The 13,931-nt window shown below is 40.7% G+C and overlaps 1 long non-coding RNA gene across 1 annotated transcript in view; it reads left to right on the forward strand.

Annotated features, from left to right (window-relative positions):
* LOC105008055 overlaps positions 1 to 13,931 on the forward strand; it is a 42,623-nt gene that overhangs the window by 882 nt on the left and 27,810 nt on the right. Inside the window, exon 2 of the long non-coding RNA XR_827606.4 lies at positions 3,295 to 3,444. This is a non-coding gene — a long non-coding RNA (uncharacterized LOC105008055). The remainder of the gene's footprint in view (positions 1 to 3,294; positions 3,445 to 13,931) is intronic.

A 13,931-nucleotide genomic window follows, 5' to 3' on the forward strand; every position in this document is an offset into this window, starting at 1 on the left:
AGTAGTGCACAGGTGCATAGGAGGCATTTAGCATGTAAACCAGTTTAAAGTACAGAACAAACGAATTGCTTTAGGGGTTACAGTGGGCTAGATGTTCAACAGCACTGCCTTCCCACCATCCAACCAGTCAGTCAGACTTCACATTCACTACGGCTTCAACCAGGAAATCCAACTGTGAGAAACGGAAGAGCCTAAACGTGGTGTATGAGAGCAGAAAGCACCACGCTTCAGCAACTAGAACTGTATGGTTGTATTAATAGTTATATTGTATCAAAATATATCCCAAATGGAAAAAAATGAAAAAGTGAGTACACAACATTTGACAAATGACACTGAAATATAATACATAGCAGTAATGCCCACTCTTCAACTATTTACTGCTTGAACTGTGCCATGTTCAGGAGCTTTTTTGCATGCACGGCAATGCCCAGAGCATTTGGATAAGATTGAGCTCAGGGTTTTTACTCAGCTATTGCTTAACCCCCAGATTTCTGGCTTATTTGATCCATTCTGTAATAGCTTTGCTAGGGTGTTTTGGTTCATTGTTGTGTTGCAAGATCCATGTTCGGTTCAGTTTCAGCTTATTGACAGATGGCCCAACATTCCCCTCAAGAATTCCCTGATAAAATATGGAATTCCTGGTTGACTCAATTGCAAGTTGGCAGCATGAGGCAGCAAAGCAGCCCCAGACCATAATGCCACTGTTTCCATTGGTGCCATACAACTGCTCCTTTAACTCATCTGTCTTGAGCGAATTCTGTTAGTTTTGGTCTTTACCCAGTGGTTATCTGGTAATGGTAATCAGTCGTGTCGTGACCTCCAATGAAGGCCACGTTTGTGCAGTCTCTTTTTGACAGTTGACTGTTGCACTTGACATCGATTGCAACGAGAGAGGGCTGTGGATGTTACCCTGGGGTTCTTAGAAACATCTATGAGCATTTTTTGGTCATCTTGGGCTGAACTTGATGGGTTGATTTGCTCTATGTAGAATGTCAGTGGTCTGGAATTTTCTGCATTTATAGATGTGTCAGTGGAATTATGTAATTTAAATAGCTAGGAAATGGATTTGTGACCCCTCCCTGACTAATGACAATCAATAATATTATAATATAATACTGATGACCACCAATAGGTATTTTGATCTTGCCACAATTTGTTATCACGCATATGTTAGACCATACCAGATCATGTTCATTTTTATGGTAGACTGGACCCTCCCAAGTTACTATCTCATGATTCCCTAATAATTTGCATCTGTTTTCGGTGGATGTTGTTCTAATTTTAGCCATTTTATAAGATGGTAATTGCAGGGGTGTACTAAGTTTTTAATCTTGAGGAAATTGCCTGTCATTTTCATATGAATAAATTATTTTACATTATTTAAATTGGGTTACCTTTGTCAATGAATGTGGTTGGAATTCAGCTCCACGCTCTGTGTCCCCAAATATGTAACAACATACAACTTTCCAAGAGGTATACTTACTGAAAATATCTACTTAACAAAATAGTCCTTTTTAGAAATGCAGCCAAATCAGAGACCAGAGGAAATTATATTTTCTTAAGCCTCAGCCCTTGGCACGTTAGCCTTGGCCCTTAGAATTACTGTGGTCATTCCAACACATTCAGCGATTGTACAAATGCAGGGCTTGTTTTATGATGAGATTTGCACTAGCCGGCGTTGTCAGAGACAGCGAGTGTAATTCCCTGGTGTGTTTACTTTCCCAACCCCACAGCTGGTCTGGCCATCATCTGTTGCTGCAAAAACCACACACACCTTTATACGACGGCCATAATAACTCCCATATTCAGTATGTGAAACACAAAACAACTAGGGATGCACCGATTCATCGGCCAGCAATCAGTATCGGCTGATTATAGGCAAACAATTTAATAAACGGCATTGGCCGACTACTTTAAATTGTCCGATTACCTGCGACCGGTTGTGGTGTCTGAAAAGGCAACATGCTTACATCATTTTTATAATAGACTAACGTTTCTCCAGTCATGCGTCAATGACAGGTAGTATAGTGCCAGGTGCATCACGATGGCTAAATATGATCCATCCAAGCCATCACAGACTACCGGCCAAAGAACCCTACCCGCTCAGCCAGTGATGTCTCCAACACCGAATTAAAGAGGTTCTACAGTCACTTCGACAGGGACAACAAAGATCCAGCTTTGCTGAACTCCCTAGACGAGCTTCCTCTGAGACTATCCATCACATATGTGTTGTCCACACTGAGCAGGGTGAATGCACACAAGGCTGCTGGTCCTGATGGCGTCCCCAGGCATGTGCTCTTGAAGCATGTCCCCACAATGGTTCCGGAATGGTTTGAAAAACAACAATGAGTTTGAGGTGTTCACTTGGCTTCCAAATTCCCCAGATCTCAATCCAATCGGGCAGCTGTGGGATGTGCTGGACAAGCAAGTCTGATCCATAGAGGCCCCACCCCCCAACTTACAGGACTTAATGGATCTGTTGCTAACATCTTGGTGCCAGATACCACACCTTCAGAGGTCTAGTGGAGTCCATGCCTCGATGGGTCAGGGCTGTTTTGGCCGCAAAAGGGGGACCCACACAATATTAGGCAGGTGGTGATAATGTTATGGCTGCTTGGTGTAATTCTCTGAACAAAGGAAGGCACAAAGGTTTGCCTTGTCGTTTGCGTTTGGTGTATTTATTTACGAGGCTGCATCACATGTTCTAGGCTACTTCAGTTGCTTAGATATGGTTCCAAGATCCGTTGCTGGGAGGGACTCTCTGAGTTTAGAATTTAGTTCTGCACACGTGCATTTTTAATTAACCTACTGCATTATCCTGTACTGTATGTTATTAAATACAGTTTTCTGTAAAGAAATCCCAGATGTGTTTTTATTGAATCTATTACCACTGTGTAAATGTGGGAGAGTGCCACCAACGCTTGTACCCATATCATACAAACCTGAGGTAAAATAGACTACCTCCATTGCAGAAAAGAAATGTATCGGCCTTGTAGATCGGTTTGCCTTTGTGTACCTTTCTTTCTTTTTTAAATACACCATGTGTCAAATTGGTGTCCTTTTAACCTGTCTGAATGGGGTATATGTCATTTCTTATTCAAATATATGGAAAAATCACTTGTATAGTTCAACTGAGCTGAAATTAGAAGCCTCATCAGAAGCAACATCTTTTTAAATTTTATGACAGGGTGAGAAGTTATAGAAATGTCAAAACATCTATATCGGCATCGGACAATTTTGTTAACTGGCATTGACCTGGTTCTGGCTTAACTGGTCTTAACCTCTCATCCCCAGCCCTGTGTGATACCTGGTTCAGTGCCCGAGAGTCTTCCATGACTCTGCAGTAGAGTGGAGAACATACTGCGACCATGCCCCAATGATGTGCCTGTCTCTCTGGCCCTGGACACCTTACCGGCCCAGGCAGCAGATCCCTTCCATACACATGTAGGTAGAGATCCTTACTTACCTTTGTTGCCTTATTTAGTCTGTGGCATTGAACTGGGCTTTCAAATTCATTGTGGCTTCAATAACAACATGTCTAATGCACTGTGTGAGATACATGAGTCAATACATGGGGTCATTTCTCTGTCTCACAGGAGTGTCAATGAGCCTTGTAATGATCCATTGGAGCTTAAGTGTGTGTGTGGCTGTTGATAGAGATGTCGTATTCAAATGAGCGGGCGAAACTGTTTATCATTGTCAACACTTGTACTGGTGAGAAATTGGACCGGCCTGTTATTAGGACAGAAATAATCAGTCATACTTGCCCTGTATACACCTTCAAGACACAGACTCATGTTGTATTAATGAGTAATTAGTACTGTGAACATTCATGTCCACTGTATACTGTGTTATTGAGTAGAAGCAAGTAGTGTGAACATTCCTGTCCATTGGAAGTTGTGTTAATGAGTAATATCAAGTAGTATGAATGTTCTGGTCGATGTATTCATGTGGATTTCAAGTTATAACATGTCATATTGTTTGTATTATTCAGAAAACCTTGGTAAATATACAAACACCATACAACAACACACTATTTGATTAAGCCGCCAAATGTTATCTTCTTTAACACAGCCTCAAATGATATCTATCTGACTAAAGCAATAAAATTCAACAGTATGAGAATGGATTTGTTTTACAACAACAATGTAATCTAGCATCACACCCGCTTTAGTAAAACCATCAGTGTCCACGTCAGACCAGGTTTCAAACGCGAGTTGGGACATCAAAGGTTGATTAGATTTTCTAAAATGGCCTCTAAAAGAAAATAGAAATAAAAATTCCCGTCATTGGGGTGATTTGTTTTGTGATCTACTGTATGTTATATTGTTGTTGTGGAAGACTGTGTCACAGATTTATCTCTGCTGGCATGACGACCATGGGGCCCATTTCCGATGTCTCATATGGAGCCCTGATCTCAAAGGCCCTGGTTTAGCTGAGTGCCCAACAGAGGGGCTAGGCTGCTGGTTAGGACATGCTTGGAGATTTATCTGTCCTTGTTCTTGGGACAGGGAGGAGAGTTCGGGCATCCAGATTACTGAGGAGACTGTGGGGGTGTCCTAAATGACACCCTACCTCTTACAGGCTGTGGGTTAAAACTAGTGAACTGTAAAGGGAACAGGGCACCATTTGGGATGTGGAATATTATGGCATGTTGTCATTAAGAAGACGGTGACATGTACAAATCTTCCCTGATTGGTATTAAAGAGATTGGGGCAGCAGATGAAAGGCTGTTACAGCACTCCTCCTGTCACCATCCCACCAGACTGACTGGAACTATTAACAGTAGTCCAGAGAGGACTGACATTGAGACAGGAATTATAAATTATAGACAGGAGAGGACTGACATAGAGACAGGAACTATAAAAGACAGACAGGAGGGGACTGCCTTAGAGACAGGAACTATAAAAGACAGACAGGAGGGGACTGACATAGAGACAGGAACTATAAAAGACAGACAGGAGGGGACTGACATAGAGACAGGAACTATAAAAGACAGACAGGAGAGGACTGACATGAACTATGTATTGCTGACAGAAGTGGACATGTGGAGAGACAGGAATTATCAAGTGACCGTGATTTTCTACAGTGAGATACAGTTTTTCTTATCTGCCTGATCGTGGGTTAATGGTGCACAAGTCTAACATGTTGAGTACCCTGTACACATTCAATACTGCAAAACACTGGCCTGCATTTGAGGTTGGCAACAAATATGCTGTTACTCAAAAATACCATCTGGAAGCCCCTCTCAAGTTTGCCTGAAAGTATTAATTTGACCTGCATTTTAGGTAAAGGTTTTGTGAACAGATGAGACCAAAATGGGCAAAGTGCTTTGTATGGCACTCACTCACAAAAGTGCCCATGACTCAGTACACACCATCTGTACAGTGACGTACGGTGGTGGCAGCAGCATCAAGCTGTGTGGCTGCTTCTCATCAGCAGGGATTGGGAATCTTGTTAAAATTCATGGGAGAACGGATGGAGCCAAATACCTGGAAATACTGCAAGTGAATATGCATCAGTCAGGCAAAAAAAAATAAAGCTTGCTATTAAATTCATATTTCAGTAGGACAATGATCCCTGCCACAGGACTAAAGCAACAGTGGAGAGGCTGAACTAGAAGCAATTTGAATGCCCTACGTTGGCCCAGCCATGGTGGGGGAGTCACATAGAAAACCTATGGCTCTATTGGAGAATTGCTGTCCACAAGCATCATCCAACCTTGAACAAACGTGACCAAATCTGCCAAGAATGAGACATACTGACTCTGTTGTTTTCTATTGCTCTTCAGGTTCCTGGTGTTTTTTTTTTTTTTTTTAATTACATATCAAATGTACTTTTTCTTACCATTATTTTCCAATATAAAACCCATGTCTCTTTACAATGACTGAAATTTTGCTGTTTGATATCTTCAAAAACTCTGAAATTCAAAATCAGTGTACCATTTGTAGTTCAGTAATATGATAGAATTGGTCAGGGGTCTGAATACTTTTGCAAGGCATTCAATCGAGCTGCTGGACTTATTTCTGCTTTATTTACTGCATCAATGTCCTAAATCTTTTCAGGGAGCCTGAAAAACCTGTTTTAGGTTTGGGATTGTTCCATGTGGGGTGATTTTTCCTTCACTACAAATGGTTCCTACCCAAGGGAGCCATATGAATCTGCTATTCCTGTAAGAAATACACAGTATTTTACAGAAGCATCATCTGACAGCACACAGAAACACATGGCCATACACCAAACTAATCAGTTTTCCCCTATATAGTCCCAGTGGACTATATAGGAAAGAGGATTCCATTTGGGATGCGGTCATTAATGTTTCGTCATGTCTTAGTCCTGCCCGGCCAGGCCGTTTACATTTCTCCTGTTTTTAATTGTGGAATGAGATTAGCGCTTGTAGTGCCTCCAGTGTTTTGCCATTGGAATTAGGGATTCACTGGAAATGTCCCAACAGGGAATCACAGGCAGGCGATTCTGATGCTTTGTTATTTCATGTTTTGAAGAAAAGACATATGTTTGGTTTTCTTTTCCTTCTTTTTTTCATATAAAATAGGAAGATGTGAAAGGAGAAAATAACAAGCAGTCATACATGGAGAAATATCACCTGGTATCAATACAACCACAGCAGACTCATCCACACACCTGGTATCAATACAACCACAGCAGACTCATCCACACACCTGGTATCAATACAACCACAGCAGACTCATCCACACACCTGGTTTCAATACAACCACAGCAGACTCATCCACACACCTGGTATCAATACAACCACAGCAGACTCATCCACACACCTGGTATCAATACAACCACAGCAGACCCATCCACACACCTGGTATCAATACAACCATAGCAGACTCATCCGGGTCTCTTAATACTAATCCTGCAGACTAGACATTTCTTCACCTGGGTCTCTTAGTCCTAATCCTCTTGACTAGACTGCTCGTCTGGGTCTCTTAGTCCTTATCCTCTTGACTAGATTGCTCATCTGGGTAATTACATCGAGGCTCTGGTAAATTTGGGTTTGATGGTTGTCATTCTGATGGCATTATCTTCAAATGATAATTTGTTAGGTTATACTGATGAATAGTAATCATTATCTTATGTTGATCAATCATTTGTTATGTTATGATGAATATTTTGCGTGGGTGTGTGTGAGTGTGTGTGAGCGTGTGTGGGTCTTCAGAGCTCCTTTGAGTGCTGAGAAAATAGTGTTTCACACATAATGTCTATATGAACTGAAAGAACAGCTGTCTTTGGTTACTTTCCTCTGGGAATTATAGATTCTAACTCGCAGAAGACAGACAGACACATTTTCTTTCTACTGTCGTGGTTGATTAAGACATTTGTACTGCAGGTCTCTTCTGATGAATACCAAAGAGGCATGATTAGGTTGCCGTGAGCAGCTGTTGCTAGGTGCTGAACAGGTGATTCACTGTGTTTCCACTGCAGGTGATAATTGTGCTGCTTGCCTTTAGTTTTGGGGTCAATTCTATTTCAGTTCAGTCCATTCAGAAAGCGAACTGAATGTCCCGGTTGCTTTTTCAACCCCTTATTCATTTGTCAGTGTTTAGTCTATTGCAAAATAAATGTTATTTAATGGCAATTTACATCATGACATGGTGATTTGGAAAGGTGTGAAGCTGGTGATTGTGTTATAACTGTAATAAAGAGCTTTTACTGAGCTGGTTACTGATTTCTAGAACAATATGAAAGTCTCCCCAGCTGCCCACTGGGACACATTCTAATCAGATCCTTTGTGTCTGTATTTTATGGATCATTCCCTCACAGGAGCATGTTCTGCAGTACACACGTACAGTCCTGTATTTCTGTTAGTCTGTCTCTTCTATCAGTCGTACGGAGAGAAGTGCTCTTTTGTTCTTAAAGTTATTATCACTCTGAAGTCAGTTAATGGATAACAACTATGTTCCCTGCTAATGTAAAATAATCTTCAATCCAAGGGAATGAAATTACAGGGAGGGTCCAGTGGGCTCTTAAGAAGGGCACTACATAGAGAATAGGGCTCATTAGAAGTGCACTACATAGAGAACAGGGCTCATTAGTAGTGCACTACATAGAGAATAGGGCTCATATATAGTGCACTACATAGAGAACAGGGCTCATAAGTAGTGCACTACATAGAGAACAGGGCTCATAAGTAGTGCACTACATAGGGAACAGGGCTCATTAGTAGTGCACTACATAGGGAACAGGGTTCATTAGTAGTGCACTACATAGAGAACAGGGCTCATTAGTAGTGCACTACATAGAGAATAAGGCTCATATATAGTGCACTACATAGGGAACAGTGCTCATTAGTAGTGCACTACATAGGGAACAGGGCTCATTAGTAGTGCACTACATAGAGAACAGGGCTCATTAGTAGTGCATTACATAGAGAATAAGGCTCATATATAGTGCACTACATAGAGAACAGGGCTCATAAGTAGTGCACTACATAGAGAACAGGGCTCATATATAGTGCACTACATAGAGAACAGGGCTCATAAGTAGTGCACTACATAGAGAATAGTGGTACGAAAGTTTAAAACTTTTTGACCACAGTTGCTCCAAACTGCCATAATAGAGAAGATATACCCCAAAGTAGTGTTTAGGGATGATCTTTTGCATGATCAGTGATTATTTTAAAAGTGCTCATTGAATAAGTTCTGGTTTTCTACTATAGTTTCACGGGTCAGGGATCAGGATTAATGGTTTCAAGTTGCTGCTTTCAAGTCAGAGTAATGATTGGTCATTGATGATTTGTAAGTTAGGTCAGAACAAATGACCAGACGGATGGTGTCCCACTGACACTGTTTGGACCCATAAACACACTGGGCCGGGTCTCCCATGCTGGGATGGCCTTTTCACATTTGTTTGCCTCCTGCTAAGATCACTGAAAGTCCATTAGCAAAAGGTTCCTCTGTCCTCACCTCACTAAACAAACAAAAACGGAGAGGCCCCACGTGACACAACAAAATAAAGTTTAGATAAACAGTGAGTACATGTTAGGTTGTATAAAGTAACCATATCATTAGGTTGTGTTAGGTTGTATAAAGTAACTATATCATTAGGTTGTGTTAGGTTGTATAAAGTAACTATATCAGTAGGTTGTATAAAGTAACCATATCATTAGGTTGTGTTAGGTTGTATAAAGTAACTATATCAGTAGGTTGTGTTAGGTTGTATTACAAGTCCATATCATTAATTTGTGTTAGGTTGTATTACATGACCATATCTGTATGTTGTTAGGTTGTATTAAATAACCAAATCTGTATGTTGTTAGGTTGTATAACATAACCATATCTGTATGTTGTATAACATAACCATATCATTAGGTTGTGTTAGGTTGTATTACATATCCATATCATTAAGTTGTGTTAGGTTGTATAACATAACTATATCAGTAGGTTGTGTTAGGTTGTATTACATATCCATATCATTAAGTTGTGTTAGGTTGTATTACATGACCATATCTGTATGTTGTTAGGTTGTATTAAATAACCAAATCTGTATGTTGTTAGGTTGTATAACATAACCATATCTGTATGTTGTATAACATAACCATATCATTAGGTTGTGTTAGGTTGTATTACATATCCATATCATTAAGTTGTGTTAGGTTGTATAACATAACTATATCAGTAGGTTGTGTTAGGTTGTATTACATATCCATATCATTAAGTTGTGTTAGGTTGTATTACATATCCATATCATTAAGTTGTGTTAGGTTGTATAACATAACTATATCAGTAGGTTGTGTTAGGTTGTATTACATATCCATATCATTAAGTTGTGTTAGGTTGTATTACATGACCATATCTGTATGTTGTTAGGTTGTATTAAATAACCAAATCTGTATGTTGTTAGGTTGTATAACATAACCATATCTGTATGTTGTATAACATAACCATATCATTAGGTTGTGTTAGGTTGTATTACATATCCATATCATTAGGTTGTGTTAGGTTGTATTACATATCCATATCATTAAGTTGTGTTAGGTTGTATTACATGACCATATCTGTATGTTGTTAGGTTGTATTAAATAACCAAATCTGTATGTTGTTAGGTTGTATAACATAACCATATCTGTATGTTGTATAACATAACCATATCTGTAGCTTGTTCATTGTGTGAAGTGGTAGCTCCAGTACATTTTGTCCCACTAGATAAGGACTGAGTGGGAGAATCAGAGCCTGTATGAATAAATCAATCTGATGGATAGAGACACAAGCTGACTGGAATAGCAACTCTGTTGTCAGTAGCCTTCTGCCATCAGTCTACATACTCTCTAAAATCGGTCTACATACTCTCTAAAATCGGTCTACATACTCTCTAAAATCGGTCTACATACTCTCTAAAATCGGTCTACATACTCTCTAAAATCAGTATGGACGGGTCCTGACACTGTAGTGACTGTAGCTGAGTTCTTACACAGCATTGAAGCATTTGTTCTGTTTACTGATATATCTACTCTTATATCTACTTCTAGCATTTGATTTGTTTACTGATATATCTACTCTTAATAAAGAATGGCCAGATTTTCTGCCCTGGATATTATTCTCCTGTCCGGGTCATCACAAATGCTCCAGTATTTTACCCTCTGAATAATTATCGTTGGCCTTTCTGATAGTCACTGATGTGATGTCATTGTATCTTTTTCTATGAAGGAGAATAACTAGCTTTTCCAAATGGCACCCTATTCCTGGTACAGTCCACTACTGTTGATCACATTGTTCCTTTTATAGTTCACTATCTTCAGACTCTTATTATGTAGACAATAGGGTGCCATTTCAGGCATAATTTATTTTCTCCTAGAGGGAACATCAGGAAGCAGTGACTCATTCCGCCATGCTACGGAATCATATTTTCCCGGATCTCTAATCTCATCTGGGTAATGGAACTCCTGTGGGTACAGACAGGGCGGGGCCATGAGAGGGTGCGGCCAGGAGAGGGGTTTGGCCAGGAGAAGGATAGGGCCAGTAGCGGAATGGGGCCAGGAGAGGGGCGGGGCCAGGAGAGGGGTGTGGTCTGGAAAAGATATAGCCAGGAAGGGGTCGAAGTCAGAAGAGGGGTGGGTCCAACTGCAATATATTATATCTACTCTTTAAGATTCCATGATGCCCTTTTTCCCCAGAACAGTAAATTATATATCACACACACACACACACACACACACACACACACACGCACGCACGCATGCACACACACACACACACACGCACACACGTACACACACACACGCACACACGTGCGCACACACACACACATGCACACACGTGCGCACACACACGCACACACACGCGCACACACACACACACGCACACACGTGCGCACACAGCCTCTGACAACCCCCTCATAGGAGGAACCTCTTCCTTTGGTGCCCCAGGACCTCCCTCAGCATCACATGACCCTTCATTAGTCCCACAACACGTCGTTAGTACATTCAGGAGGGCAGGGGGGCTCCCTTTAGGGGTGATGTGACTACGAGCCCAGAGGTCATTCCACAGACAGCCTCCTTATTGGAACTAATTATGATGATTGGGAGGTGGGAGGAGGAGGAGGTAGGGAGGGGGTGGTGGGGTGTTGGTGGGAAGAAGAAAGAGGGGAGGGGTTGGGAGAAGTGGGAGTGTGTTGCTTTTTAAAGTATAAAGTGGCGTTCTATTGTAACCCAGTATGCTCTCTATCAGGGTTTTGTTGTGCACTTCATTATCTGTCAGGGTTTCATAAGTGCTCTTAGGGCCGATTTCACTCACTAAGCCTAGTCTAGGACTAAAACAACAAGCTCAATGGAGTTTTCTATTGAACTAGATTTTTTAGTCCTAGACTAGGCTTAATCTGTGTCTGCGAAACCGGCCCGTAGTCTGACCCTGGGGATAAACTAGTGTGATAAATAATTATTAGAAGTCCCCTGTCTGAGAACTGTATAGCTACTGACACTTTTTGTGCATTCAAGATTCCTGGGAACTAAAACACAAATCGTGAAATCAAGCACTAAGATCTTGACTCAGAGATGATGTTATAATTTAGTTGGTTGATGGTTCAAAAACATTTCTCCACAGTTTTTTATTTTATTGTTGATGGTACCTAAAGTCTATTGAGACATGATGGCAAACCTGTCGGAGGGACAACCATCTTGCCTCGTGTAGAGGACCAAAAGTGACAGTCTTTCAACCCAATGGGAGATGGGTTCTCAGGGGAATTGAGCTGAGGATCCCTGCATCAGACAGAGAGTCTCTCTCAACCCAATGGGAGATGGGTTCTCAGGGGAATTGAGCTGAGGATCCCTGCATCAGACAGAGTCTCCCTCAACCCAATGGGAGATGGGTTCTCAGGGGAATTGAGCTGAGGATCCCTGCATCAGACAGAGTCTCTCTCAACCCAATGGGAGATGGGTTCTCAGGGCAGTCGCGTTCAGAAGTCTTGCATGTCTTCCGGCTGTTTGTTGTGTGAAGTTCAAACAGAAATGCTGAGGAGTCCCAAATGCTCACCAGTTCCTTTCATAGTGCGCTACTTCTGATCAGGGTTAATAGGGAATGGGGGCGATTGTGGACTTGTTCATGGAATCACAGCGTCTGTGTTCCACCATTGGTTTAACATGACTCAGAGTTGTTTCCCCCCCCTGGGACTAGTAGCATGTAGCAACCAGGCTGCATCTAGACTGCATACTTTTACTGCTTACTAAACCTATGCACTGCATTGGTTATGGTAAAGTGTATGTACTGTTATGAAAATAAGTAAGCCACTATGCCAGTATTGGGACGTACTACTGCAACATAAAATTTAGTCTTGAAGTTAGACCACTTTGTCGCACATTCAAATCCTACCATGTTTGAATATTTAGCTATCCAACATTAAGCAGTGTGCCAAATTAATGAATCTTTTTATACATAGTATTTTTTATGACTGGGCGACTTCCATTACAAATATCATCCATGTATGTCTTTTGCCACTGGCTGCTTGAATTGCTTACAAGCCAAGCCAGTGGTGCTACTATCTTACTACTATGTGTTTTTGTGTGTGAGATTGTGTGATTGGGTGTGAGAATCTGCATTGGAAAAAGAAAAAAAGGGAAAAAAGAGGGGGTGCAGACATTATGCTAATAATGACACTATTCAACATTGACTTGGTTGTCATTAATAATGACAGTATTCACCATTGACTTGGTTGTCATTAATAATGACACTATTCACCATTGACTTGGTTGACATTAATAATGACACTATTCACCATTGACTTGGTTGTCATTAATAATGACACTATTCACCATTGACCTGGTTGTCATTAATAATGACACTATTCACCATTGACCTGGTTGACATTAATAATGACACTATTCACCATTGACTTGGTTGACATTAATAATGACACTATTCACCATTGACTTGGTTGTCATTAATAATGACACTGTTCACCATTGACTTGGTTGACATTAATAATGACAGTATTCACCATTGACTTGGTTGACATTAATAATGACACTATTCACCATTGACTTGGTTGACATTAATAATGACACTATTCACCATTGACTTGGTTGTCATTAATAATGACACTATTCACCATTGACTTGGTTGACATTAATAATGACACTATTCACCATTGACTTGGTTGACATTAATAATGACACTATTCACCATTGACTTGGTTGACATTAATAATGACACTATTCACCATTGACTTGGTTGACATTAATAATGACACTTCACCATTGACTTGGTTGACATTAATAATGACAGCTTCCCATGTGCTATCTTTACTTGCCTGTTTAGCTTAGCTAGGACAACCCTAAACTGAATATAAAACTAGTTAATTGAAAGCAATCAGAATGTATATGATTTCACCCAATGTTTGCTGACATATATGGCGCTATGATCCAGTCATATCATATGTCACTTAACTCACTCTGCTGTTTAGTTCTTTTAAAC

The sequence above is a fragment of the Esox lucius genome, chromosome 19 (assembly GCF_011004845.1).
Source record: "Esox lucius isolate fEsoLuc1 chromosome 19, fEsoLuc1.pri, whole genome shotgun sequence".
NCBI lineage: Eukaryota > Metazoa > Chordata > Actinopteri > Esociformes > Esocidae > Esox > Esox lucius.